At 37.1% G+C, this 13,277-nt stretch overlaps 1 pseudogene across 1 annotated transcript in view; it reads left to right on the top strand.

The window, feature by feature from the left end:
• LOC307068771 (coiled-coil domain-containing protein 150-like) overlaps positions 1-13,277 on the top strand; it is a 98,374-nt pseudogene that overhangs the window by 21,540 nt on the left and 63,557 nt on the right. The window contains exons 9-13 of the transcript in view: positions 578-670; positions 3,038-3,145; positions 5,168-5,292; positions 5,536-5,713; positions 6,267-6,335. The product of the transcript in view is annotated as a coiled-coil domain-containing protein 150-like (transcript). The remainder of the gene's footprint in view (positions 1-577; positions 671-3,037; positions 3,146-5,167; positions 5,293-5,535; positions 5,714-6,266; positions 6,336-13,277) is intronic.

Here is a 13,277-nt window from a genome sequence, read left to right as displayed (position 1 = left end):
GAAGAAATGTGTATGTAACATAAATTAAAAATATTTCATCTTAGTAGAATTTTTTTTTTTTTTTTTTTTTTTTTTTTTTTGCGGTATGCGAGCCTCTCGCTGTCGCGGCCTCTCCTGCCGCGGAGCACAGGCTCCAGACGCACAGGCTCAGCAGCCATGGCTCACGGGCCCAGCTGCTCCATGGCATGTGGGATCTTCCCGGACCGGGGCACGAACCCGCGTCCCCTGCATCGGCAGGCGGACCCTCAACCACTGCGCCACCAGGGAAGCCCAGTAGAATTTTTTTGACATAAGGATACCAGGTAAATATCAAGGTTTGTTTTTAGGCAAATTCTTTCTAATTGGAGTCCCAGTATGAGAATATTTTTAATAAATAGTTTTGATAAATAATTTATAAATTAAGAGAAGTTTGGGAGTTGGATATATCAAGATTTTTAAAAATCCTTTATAAGACACTTATCTATGTATATTAGAACTTGAATTGGTACTAGCCACAATACAGAACAGGTATTTTGATAGAGATACATGTAATAGCTCTTACATGTAGAAAAAGAGAAATTCTTTTTTTTTCCTGTAGGATATACAGTTGTCTTTCAACAAGGACCATGAAGAAAATGCATATTTGAGGTCTGAAATAATATCCCTTCATGAAGCATCAGGAAAAGCACAGGTAAATCTTCCCATTTCTCTAGTGTTTAGATGTTAATTTTGTTCAGTTAAAGAACCAAGAACCAAGATTAATCCTGGTTACATTAATTCATCCATTGCCATCATCCAAAATTTTTATTTCCATAAGATTTACTTCATTTGTGAAACATCATCAAATTAACCACATTTCCCATTTCACCCTCTAAATTCCTGTGATACGTAGGTATTTGAGATATACTGCTAAACCATGCACTAGTTTAAACTTTGCCTTGTTTGCTTTCTAATTTACTCACTAAATGTATACCTTTTATTTCCCCCTATGAAACTCTAAGCAGTTCAATGCCAAGGGCTATCTTATACTTTCTTTGTATCTTCTATGGCAAAGCACAGTAGGAACCTAATAAATACTTGCTGATTCTGGAGTTATGTGTAATCATTTTATGTGGGATGGTGGTTCCCACATTCAGCTGATGTTTTCTGTATATGCATGTATATGGAGAGGAGTCACCACATATGCAAGCAACCGAGTTATTTCTCATAGGGCCCAAAGAAATAGTATCGATCGTTTAAAAGAACTTTTTGTTAGTACAATTTGATTATTTCAATGTTAGGATCATAGTGTTGTTATGCTCTTTTTATGATAAAGAAAATACAAAATGTGATCTTTCATAAAATAATGATAACAGTAACTACTACTACTCTTACTATAAATGATAGTTAACATTTACTGAATCCATACTACAGTCATGGCACAATTCTAAGCACTTCATGTTACTAACAAATTGTAATCCTCTCAATAGGACTTCTTTAGAACTATTATTATTCCCATTTTAAAGATAAGAAAGTTGATATACAGAGAAGTTTAAGGGCTTCCCTGGTGGTGCAGTGGTTGAGAGTCCGCCTGCCGGTGCAGAGGACGTGGGTTCGTGCCCCAGTCTGGCAGGATCCCACATGCCGCGGAGCGGCTGGACCTGTGGGCCATGGCCGCTGGGCTTGCGCGTCCGGAGCCTGTGCCCCGCAACGGGAGAGGCCCGCGTACCGAAAAACAAAAAACAAAAACAAAAAACAAAAACAGAGAAGTTTAATAATATAGCTAGGGCTTCCCTGGTGGCACAGTGGTTAAGAATCCGCCTGCCTATGCAAGGAACAGGGTTCAAGCCCTGGTCTGGGAGGATCCCACATGCTGCAGAGCAGCTAAGCCTGTGCGCCACAACTACTGAGCCTGCTCTCTAGAGCCTGTGAGCCACAACTACTGAGCCCGCATGCCACAACTACTGAAGCCCTCGAGCCTAGAGCCTGTGATCTGCAACAAGAGAAGCCACCGCAATGAGAGGCCCACACACTGCAATGAAGAGTAGCCCCTGCTCACCGCAACTAGAGAAAACCAGCGTGCAACAATGATGACCCAATGCAGCCAAAAATAAAGTTAAAAAAATATATATATATAGCTAGTAAGTGACCCAGTTGGAATTTGAGCCTAGCAATCTAGCTGTAAAGAAAATGAGCTATTTCTTTTCAAGGAACAAGAGTTCTCCTCTGTCTCACCCCCAAGTATCCCTTGATAAGTAGTTTGTGCATCTGGTTATAACTTTAAAATGCCCATGAAGGTATTCCTGTCTTATGATGCTGTCCCACTTATGATGCTGTCCAGATAATCTTTATCTCTCCTTTCTTGTTACTGTTTTTTTGAGGGATTTTTCTATTAACCCTTCAGAGTTATTTGCCCCATCCTTAAAGAGTTTATACATTAAAACATAAGATCCTTACCAAATATACTTTGCAAAAATAACTGAGAATTAAGATAAATATTTTCCACAGGAATACAAATTTCAAAACCAAAAGGACAAGAGAATTTTAAACTAACTACATGTATGTTACAGAAAAGATTTTTGTTTTATTTTGGAAGGTTAATCTTGTGAAATGGCACAGTGATCTGTATTTTGCTTTTTTGAATACTGTAATTGGTGATGAAGGAGCTTAGATATTTTGTTATCAGCTAAACAGTTCTGAAAGCTCATCATCCAGTTTTGAGAAAGGATTTCTATAACATTGGCCATGCATCTACATTGTAAATTCCATTCTGTAGATGTCTTGCTGTAATTGACCAGCATTCAAAATTATGAAGAATGGAAGATTGGTAAACTGCCAAATGCTTCAGTTGTTCCACTGTATCACCAAATTTCCCCTTTTAATTTACAGTTGTTTAGGATGATGACTCCAAATATTTGAAAGTATTTTATAATCTAATGAAATATCAATTGAGATTAGGTTAAATAAATTAAGTTCACATGTATGGTGAAATACTATGCCATTGTTAAAAATGATGATACATAAGTAAAAAGGCTTATTTATTGGAGAGATCTGTGCTTTGCTGTATATGTTGTCTTAGGTTTTGAATGACAAACTGACTAGAAAGTGTTCAGAGCTGAACAGAATGCTTCAGACTGTTTGAATGGAAAATACCAGAATCATTGCTGACCACCAAGCCACTCTGCAGGTATTCATTTTTAACACTAGTCAATTGCTGGTAGAGTCGTCAGGAAGCCTCCTTGGCTAAGAGATCAGGAAATACAAATAGCCAACTGGATACATAAAATATTTTAGCAATTAATTTCAAGGATTTTTCTGAATTATTTTATTTTTTAATTAGTTGTTTTCTGTTTTCATCAGAGGGGTCATTTGGCCTTACACTCAGAGCTTTCTTAATGGTTTCTTCTCAAATATCATTACTTTAGGAAAAGTAATTACCTGTCCCAGTATTGATAGAATTATGGAGAATACTTATGACTGACCCTAAAGTATTTATCTTTTCCCCAAAGACCTGTGCTTTCCCATTTTGCTTATGCCATTCCCTCTGCTGAGAATGGTCTTTACTTCATTTTCAACTGTTTGAGATTGTGTTCATTCTTTAAGACTCACTTTCACCCAGAAGCTTGATCACTCCAATCAGAAAAAATCAATTTTGTCTTTTAATTTCTACTTCTAGGACACTAAACAGGCTGTAATAATAAGGCTCTCTCTTTTTTTTTCTTTTTTGAGCGTACTTACTATATACCAAGCATTGTGCTAAGGATTTTACATATATTACCTCCTTTAATCCTAGCAGTTATGTAAAGGGATATTTATCATCCTCATTTTACAGATAATAAAAATAAGATTTAGAGAAGTTAATCAACTTGCCCAAAATCACCCAGCTAGTGTAGGGTGGAGCCAGATTTAAATCTAGACTTGACTCCAGACTCAGTGTTTTTAATCATTTATGTTATGTTGCTTCTCCTGTTCTGCATTCTATAGTAGTAGTTTATATGCATGGCTCATTTCCTGTACTACATTCCTAGGACATTGTCTTACATACCTTTGTTATTACCTATAGGGCTAAGCGTGTTTTGCACATAACAGGTACTCAATAAGTATTTTTTATTCAGCAAGCATTTAGTGTTTACCTCATGCAAGTATGTTGCTAGATCTAGATAGAATTATGGCAGTGAACAAGACAAGTCCCTACTTTCATGGAACTTACAATTTAGTAGACTGAAGAATGTGACTTATGTATGTAACATTTTCACAAACATTTTAAAACCTTGGAATATGACACAAGTGAGATCGCATTTTACCAAGTATGAAGGTGTGAAGGTTTACCTTGCAATCAAATATTGTTCAAAAAGAAGTGTTTTAAAATATGTTTACAAATATAATTATTAATATGTACTATATTTACAAAAGCTTTATAAATTGTAGGTAGAGGAGGTGTGCATAAAAATGCTGTTTTGATAATTGAAAATAATAAGCAAGAGGAAATTGTGCAGAACAGTTATAGACGTCTGCTGTAGCAGTGTCTGAGTGCAATTTCAGATACTGTCAAAAGAATTTAAACTATGAAACATGATTGTCCCTGGAGAATGGAATTATTTGGAAGAGATGTGGGGGAGATAGAGGTGGAGCGATCATTTCACTTTATATATGTTGATATTGTTTTACTTTTTAAAATATAGTATCATGTTGAAATTTTGAAGTACCAAAATATACTTAATATAGTTTTTTTTCATCTTTTTTGGAGTATGGTTGCTTTACAATGTTGTGTTAGCCTCCACTGCACAACAAAATGAATCAGCCATACACATACAGATATCCCCTCCCTCTTGGACTTCCCTCCCATTTAGGTTACCACAGTGCATTAGGTAGAGTTCCCTGTGCTATACAGTATGCTCCTATCAGTTGTCTATTTTCCACATGGTATCTAAAAATTTGTTCATGTTAGGAGTTTTATAAATTTTGCAGCAAGCTGGATAAATAATGCCTCTTGATTATTGGCTAGATAAAATGATAGAATTGTGGTCAGGCCAGGGTAAGTACAAAGAGCAAGCTGGACATTAAGATAAATTCTTTTAAAAAGGGGTTTTATTTATATAAATTAAATTTGTCTTTCGTAAGTATCAGTATCTTTGATCAGTTGATCAGAGTGATACCCTATCAAATGACTTCTGGCATCTCAACTTTTAATATTGCTTCTAACACTCAGGAAGAACAGAAAATGATGACACAGACATTTCAAGAACAAAACTTACTGCTGGATGCAGCCCATGTCAGTATCACAAGTGAGCTTCAGACTGTTCAGAATGAGAAAACACAACTCCAAATGCATCTGTAAGTAAACTGTGGGCAACTTTTGTTTTTGCATTTGTATTTCTTATCTTTAATGAAAATGTTTAATTCTGCATTTGCTGGGCCAGTCACAAAAATAAAGACTCTGCCCTAAAGGAACTAGTTTTGTTAGAACATTTTGGTAACTGCTCTCAGGCAGGAGATATGTTCTGTAAGAACATTTAGTCTTTCTGTTAAAGAAGAACTCTCGTTCAGCTTTCATATCTCCTTGTTCTCTTCCTGCAGGGACCATTTAGTCCTTGAGCATAACCAGTGTATCCAGAAAGCACAGGATGCTGAGAAGAGGGCAGCTGTGCAAAAAGAGCTGCTAGAATCAACTATTGCAAGATTGCAAAGTGAACTGGAAGCATCAATGCAAGAGAAGATCTCTCTGCTAGAGGAGAAAGAAGGACTTCAGGGAGAGGTAGGTAGAGGCAGATTTATGCTACCTCCTGGTTGTGGTGGTGATCTTGTTTTAAAATTTTCTTGTAAGTGCAAAAGACAAGAAATACAACCCAGATGCAGTTTGTCTGAGTTGCCCATGAAAGAAACCTTTGGGTGGCTAATCTGTGTCTTTTAGCATGTGAGTGCACTGTGCCAAATAGTTGCCCTTATATAGCGTGAGTGAATGTTAACCATTCACACATCCTCATGTTAGTTAAGGAGTCAGATTTAAAACTCGATTTTCCCAGTAGAAGTGGGACAGTGTAGCAGAAACAATGTAAGGGGAAACAGCCCTGTCTTCCTAGTTAGGAAAGAACCGGCAGAGTCTGACATGCAGACGTGTCTGTCTAATTTCAGGGCTATTTGTGAAGCCTGCTCTGCCTCAGAGACTCCCCGAGTGGTCCCTTTTCTGAGAGGATGTGCTACCTCTGCAGTGTAGGTATTAATTGACATGCAGGGTGTATCTGCTATAGTAGAGCCTGTCTGCTGTTTTTAAAATGATCCATTTCTTTTTTTTCCCTTCTCTTGGGCAGGTTAATAAAACTGAGAAAGAAATAGCAGAAGAAAAATGCAACTTGGAAAAGGAATTAGCTAAAAGCAAGGTATTCCACATTTTATTTGTTATGTCATTATATTTAATTCCTTCTGTATTGCTGCCTCCTGTATCAGCTTATCTTAATGAGGAGATGGGCTATTTTGTTGAATACCAAAACATGGGGGAAATAGAGAAGCCACGAAGCTGGATGCACTTGGAGCACTCCAGTCACTTCAGCATAAGACTGCATCTGGGGAATGTTTTCTTGTTGAGCATCTCGTGTTTGCCAGTGAGTCATCACTGCCTCGGACCCTAGTGTTCACCGAGTAGTTTAGCCACGGAGTACCCTGAGAGTGAGCTAATGGGCCTGTGGGCTGCAAAGGGATGATTGCTGACGATGCTGGTGTTTGTTTGTTTGTTTGTTTGTTTGTTTGTTTTAAACTAAGCTTCCTAACTTGTTAGCACTTGCCACTTTATTTGTGAGATACCCCTTTCTGGGTTCTATGAAGGTAGAATGGCCAGAGAAACAAATACAATCCTTATTCAAACAAAAACAATCTTTCAGACATTGCTGTTTGCATTTCAAAATTTGAACAGGGTAAAGATTATGTCTCACTATCATCTAGAGAATATATCTGGAGTATCAAGGACTCTCAGCCCATCCCCATTCAATAAACCCAGCAACAGGTGTCAGATATAGTCATCAAGCCTTGACTGTTTCTAGGCTCAACTAAATAGCATTCTTAGTACCATGTATGTGAACTTTTAGTTTAAGAACTGGGGAGAGAAGAAAAGCTAAATTCTGGGCTGGAGCTCAAAGACAGCTCACTAAGCTGGCAGGTACCTTCTGTGGTTTAGTCACTCATATCTAGTGATTTGAAAACAGTCCACCCAAAATATCTTTTAAATAAAGCTGACTTCCTGGGGCAAGGACTTTGTTGGTGTCAATGTGGCCTCAAATATGTTTTTTAAAATTTGGGAATTTGGTGGATACTATTAAATTCATTAATATTTTTTGCTTTAAAATGCTAGTGAGTATTTCATGGCTAAGGCAAATGCTATTTGTGATTAAAACATGGTATTATTATTTTGCTTGTCTGATTTCATTTGTTTTAATGTAGACTAAGTGTATGTTCATGGGGCTGAAAGATACTTGCTCGTTAGAGAGGTTCTATTCAGCCAAATGACAGTGCTTCTACAGAGTTCCGTTTTTTGGTCTAACTTGATATATTTTACATGTGTACTCATTGTAAAGCTATGTTTTCTTAAAGTCAGGCTTATTGAGTTATAATTTAGAGTGAAATTCACCCTTTTTTTTACTGTACAGTTCTGTGAGCTTTGATAAACACAATTATGTAACCACCACCACAACAATCAAAATATAGAACATTTCTATCACCCCGGAAAGTTCCCTTGTGCCTTTTAGTAGTCAGCCTCTTCCTCCATCCCCATCCCCTGGCAACCACTGATCTGTTTTTCTATCCCTGTAGTTATATCTTTTCCAGAATATCATATAAATTGTATCATACAATATGTAGCATTATAAGTCTGGCTTCTTTTATTTAGCATAAAGCATTTGAGATTTGAGATTCATGCATGTTACTGTATGTATCAGTAGTTTATGTTCTGTTATATCAGTTTCTTTACCCATTTGCCAATTGAAGAACATTTGGATTGCTTCCAGATTTTGGCAGTTATGAAAAAACCTGTATAAATATTCATATGTGAACATGTATTTTTATTTCTCTTGGATACATATCAGGAATTGGACTTCTAGATCCTACAGAAAATATATGTTCAACTGTCTTCCAAAGGATGTGTGCCATCTTGCATTCCTACCAGGAATATATGAGTTCCAGTTTCTCTACACTCTCACCAGCACTTGGCATTGTCATTTCTTTCAGTTTCAGCCATTCTGATTGGTGTGTAGGGGTATGTCATTGTGGTGTACTTTGCTTTTCTCCAGTGACTAGTAACATTGAGTACCTTTTCATCTGCTTATTTGCCATCAACAACTTAAAGCGTCTCTTCAAATCTTTTAACCATTTTTAATTCAGTTGTTTGTTTTCTTATAATTTATATTTCAGAGCTTTAAAAATAGTGTCATATTAATCCTCATGTAATAGTTATTACTATTTGTATATAAACAAATTTTATATGTGCTTTACCTACTTTTCTTCTGTATTATGCCTTTTCATGGTCTTTTAAAGAGCAGAAGTTTTATATTTTGAATAAGTCCAGTTTATCAATTCTTCAACTTTTATGGATGATACTTTTTGTGTTGTAGCTAAGAAATTTTTGCCTAATCTAAGATTACATAGATTTTCTCCTTTGTTCTCTAGAACTTTTTTGTTCAATATTAGGTGTATGATCCACTTCAAGTTAATTTTTGTATATCATGCACGATGTAGTCCAAGGTTCATTTATTCTTAGGTGGATCATCTGATTGTTTTAGTACCTTTTATTATTGAGATATAATTAATATACCATAAATTCACCTTCTTAAAATATAGTGAATTCTATAGTGAATAACTATAGTGAATATAGTTAGTGAATTCTTAGTATATTCACAAGTTTGCACAAATACCACCACTATCTTATTCTAGAACCTTTTTTATCATCCTAAAAAGAAACCTAGTACCCATTAGGAGTCACCCCCTATTTACCACTGCCCACCTCTGGCAACTACCATTCTACTTTCTACCTCAATGGATTTGTCTGTTCTGGACATGTCATGTAAATAGAATCAAATAGTATGTGGCCTTTTGGGTCTGGCTTCCTAGCATGATGATTTCAAAGTTTGTCCATTTTGTAGTGTATATAAGTACTTCGTTTCTTTTATGGCTGAATAATATTGCATGAATATAACACACTTCATTTATCCATTCATCAGTTGATAGACACTTAAGCTGTTTCCATTTTTTGGCTATTAAGAATAATACTATGAACATTTGTGTACAGTTCTTTTTGTGAGCATATGTTTTCAGTTCTCCAGGAACAAAACTACTGGGTCATGTGATAACTCTGTTTATCATTTTGAGAAACTGCCAAACTGTTTCACAAGTAAGGTAGTTGCACCATTTTACAATCCCACTAGCAATGTATGAGCATTCCACTATCTACGTCCTCACCTAAACTTGTTTAAAAAAACTTAAAAAAAAATTACACCCATCCTAGTAGGTGTGAAGTATCTCATTGTGGTTCTTTTTTTTAACTGAGGTGAAATTCACATACTATAAAATCAGCCATTTAAAAGCGAACAATTCAGTGGCATTTAGTACAATATTCACAATATTGTGCAACTACCACCTCTGTCTAGTTCCAAAACATTTCAATACCCCGAAAGGAAACCCCATACCCATTAAGCAATCACTCCTTATTCCCTCCTTCCCCCAGCCCCTGACAACCACTACTCTGCATTCTGTCTCTATGGATTTGCCTATTATGGATATTTCATATGAATATAATCATACAATATGGGATCTTTTGTATGTGGCTTCTTTCACTTAGCATAATGTTTCTGAGGGTCATCCATGTTTTTGTATCAGTATGTATCAGTACTTCATTCCTTTTCATGGTTGAGTAATATTCATTTTGTGTGTGTTTGTGTGTGTGTATGTGTGTGTGTGTGTGTGTTGAGTTGGCTAAAAAGTTCGTTTGGGTGTTTTGTAAGATTTTACAGAAAACACAAACGAATTTCTTGGCCAACCCAATATATGTATGTGTGTGTGTATACACGCACACACACACACACACACATATATATGTACACATACACATACCACAATTTCTTTATCTGTTTATCTGTTGATGGATGTTTGCATTGTTTCTGCCTTTTGGCTGTTGTGCTTATTGCTGCTATAAACACTTGTAGGTGTATTTGTAAGTACCTGTTTTCATATCTTTGAGATATATAGCTATGAGTGGAATTGCAGGGTCATATGGTAATTTTATGTATAACTTTCTGAAGAACCACCAGACTGTTTTCCACAGTGCTGAACGACTTTTTCTTCCCACCAGCAGTATACAAGGTCTCCAGTTGCTCCACATTCTCACCAACACCTTATTTATTTATTTATTTTATTTATTTTATTTATTTTATTTTTGGCTGTGTTGGGTCTTTGTTGCTGCACGTGGGCTCTCTCTAGTTGCATCGAACGGGGGCTACTCTTCCTTGCAGTGCGCGGGCTTCTCATTGCAGTGGCCTCCCTTGTTGTGGAGCGCAGGCTCTAGGGTTGCGGGCTTCAGTAGTTGTGGCATGTGGGATCTAGAGCGCAGGCTCAGTAGTTGTGGCACACGGGCCCAGTTGCTCCACAGCATGTGAGATCTTCCTGGACCAGGGCTCGAACCCATGTCCCCTGCATCAGCAAGCAGATTCTTTTTTTTTTACATCTTTATTGGAGTATAATTGCTTTACAATGGTGTGTTAGTTTCTGCTTTATAACAAAGTGAATCAGTTATACATATGCATATGTTCCCATATCACTTCCCTCTTGTGTCTCCCTCCCTCCCACCCTCCCTAAACCAGCCCTCTAGATGGTCACAAAGCATCGAGCTGATCTCCCTGTGCTATGCGGCTGCTTCACACTACCTATTTATTTTACGTTTGGTAGTGTATATATCTCCATGCCACTCTCTCACTTTATCACAGCTTCCCCCTCCCCATATCCTCAAGTCCATTCTCTAGTAGGTCTGTGTCTTTATTCCTGTCTTACCCCTAGGTTCTTCATGACATTTTTTTCTTAAATTCCATATATATGTGTTAGCATACAGTATTTGTCTTTCTCCTTCTGACTTACTTCACTCTGTATGACACATTCTAGGTCCATCCACCTCATTACAAATAGCTCAATTTTGTTTCTTTTTATGGCTGAGTAATATACCACTGTATATATATGCCACTTCTTCTTTATCTATTCATCCGATGATGGACACTTAAGTTGTTTCCATCTCCTGGCTATTGTAAACAGAGCTGCAATGAACATTTTGGTACATGACTCTTTTTTTTTTTCCCCAAGGTTTTCGCTTTAATGGCACCATAGATCTTTCCATACTAAAACTTACAAAAGTCTTTCATCTACCTTCTTACTGGATTAAAAAGAATGTGCAATTTAAGGGAAAGATATGATACATTAGTTTAAGCAGTCTAATGTAATTTTGCTAGTAATTAAGTCTAATATCTATTTCTCACTCCCAAGAAGCCTAAATATCAGAAGAATGCATTTATTCATTTTTTTTAGTTTCTGCTTTACAACAAAGTGAATCAGTCACACATATACATCTGTTCCCACATCCCTTCCCTCCTGTGTCTCCCTCCCTCCCACACTCCCTATCCCACCCCTCCAGGTGGCCACAAAGCACCAGCTGATTGCCCTGTGCTATGCGGCTGCCTCCCGCCAGCTATCTACCTTACGTTTGGTAGTGTATATATGTCCATGCCTCTCTCTCGCTTTGTCACAGCTAACCCTTCCCCCTCCCCATATCCTCAAGTCCATTCTCAAGTAGGTCTGTGTCTTTATTCCTGTTTTACCACTGGGTTCTTCATGACATTTTTTTTCTTAAATTCCATATATATGTGTTAGCATATGGTATTTGTCTTTCTCTTTCTGACTTACTTCACTCTGTATGAGAGACTCTAGGTCTATCCACCTCATTACAAATAGCTCAATTTTGTTTCTTTTTATGGCTGAGTAATATTCCATTGTATATATGTGCCACATCTTTATTCATTCACCCGATGATGGACACTTAGGTTGTTTCCATATCTGGGCTATTGTAAATAGAGCTGCAATGAACATTTTGGTATATGTCCCTTTTTGAATTATGGTTTTCTCAGGGTATATGCCCAGTAGTGGGATTGCTCGGTCATATGGTAGTTCTATTTTTAGTTTTTTAAGGAACCTCCATACTGTTCTCCATAGTGACTGTACCAATTCACATTCCCACCAGCACTGCAAAAGTGTTCCCTTTTCTCCACACCCTCCCCAGCATTTATTGTTTCTAGATTTTTTGATGATGGCCATTCTGACTGGTGTGAGATGATATCTCATTGTAGTTTTGATTTGCATTTCTCTAATGGTTAATGATGTTGAGCATTCTTTCATGTGTTTGTTGGCAGTCTGTATATCTTCTTTGGAGAAATGCCTATTTAAGTCTTCTGCCCATTTTTGGATTGCATTGTTTGTTTTTTTGCTATTGAGCTACATGAGCTGCTTATAAATTTTGGAGATTAATCCTTTGTCAGTTGCTTCATTTGCAAATATTTTCTCCCATTCTGAGGGTTGTCTTTTGGTCTTGTTTATGGTTTCCTTTGCTGTGCAAAAGCTTTGAAGTTTCATTAGGTCCCATTTGTTTATCTTTGTTTTTATTTCCATTTCTCTAGTAGGTGGGTCCAAAAGGATCTTGCTGTGATTTATGTCATAGAGTGTTCTGTCTATGTTTTCCTCTAAGAGTTTGATAGTTTCTGGCCTTACATTTAGGTCTTTAATCCATTTTGAGCTTATTTTTGTGTATGGTGTCAGGGAATGATCTAATCTCATACGTTTACATGTCCCTGTCCAGTTTTCCCAGCACCACTTATTGAAGAGGCTCTCCTTTCTCCACTGTACATTCCTGCCTCTTTATCAAAGATAAGGTGACCATATGTGCGTGGGTTTATCTCTGGGCTTCCTATCCTGTTCCATTGATCTATCTTTCTGTTTTTGTGCCAGTACCACACTGTCTTGATTACTGTAGCTTTGTAGTATAGTCTGAAGTCAGGGAGCCTGATTCCTCCAGCTCCATTTTTTGTTCTCAAGATTGCTTTGGCTATTCGGGGTCTTTTGTGTTTCCATACAAATTCTGAAATTTTTTGTTCTAGTTTTGTGAAAAATGTCAGTGGTAGTTTGATAGGGATTGCATTGAATCTGCAGATTGCTTTGGGTAGTAGAGTCATTTTCACAATGTTGATTCTTCCAATCCAAGAACATGGTACATCTCTCCATCTATTTGTATCATCTTTAATTTCTTT

Source organism: Hyperoodon ampullatus, assembly GCF_949752795.1.
Source record: "Hyperoodon ampullatus genome assembly, chromosome: 20".
Lineage (NCBI taxonomy): Eukaryota > Metazoa > Chordata > Mammalia > Artiodactyla > Ziphiidae > Hyperoodon > Hyperoodon ampullatus.
This window is presented reverse-complemented; position numbering and strand designations above follow the sequence as displayed.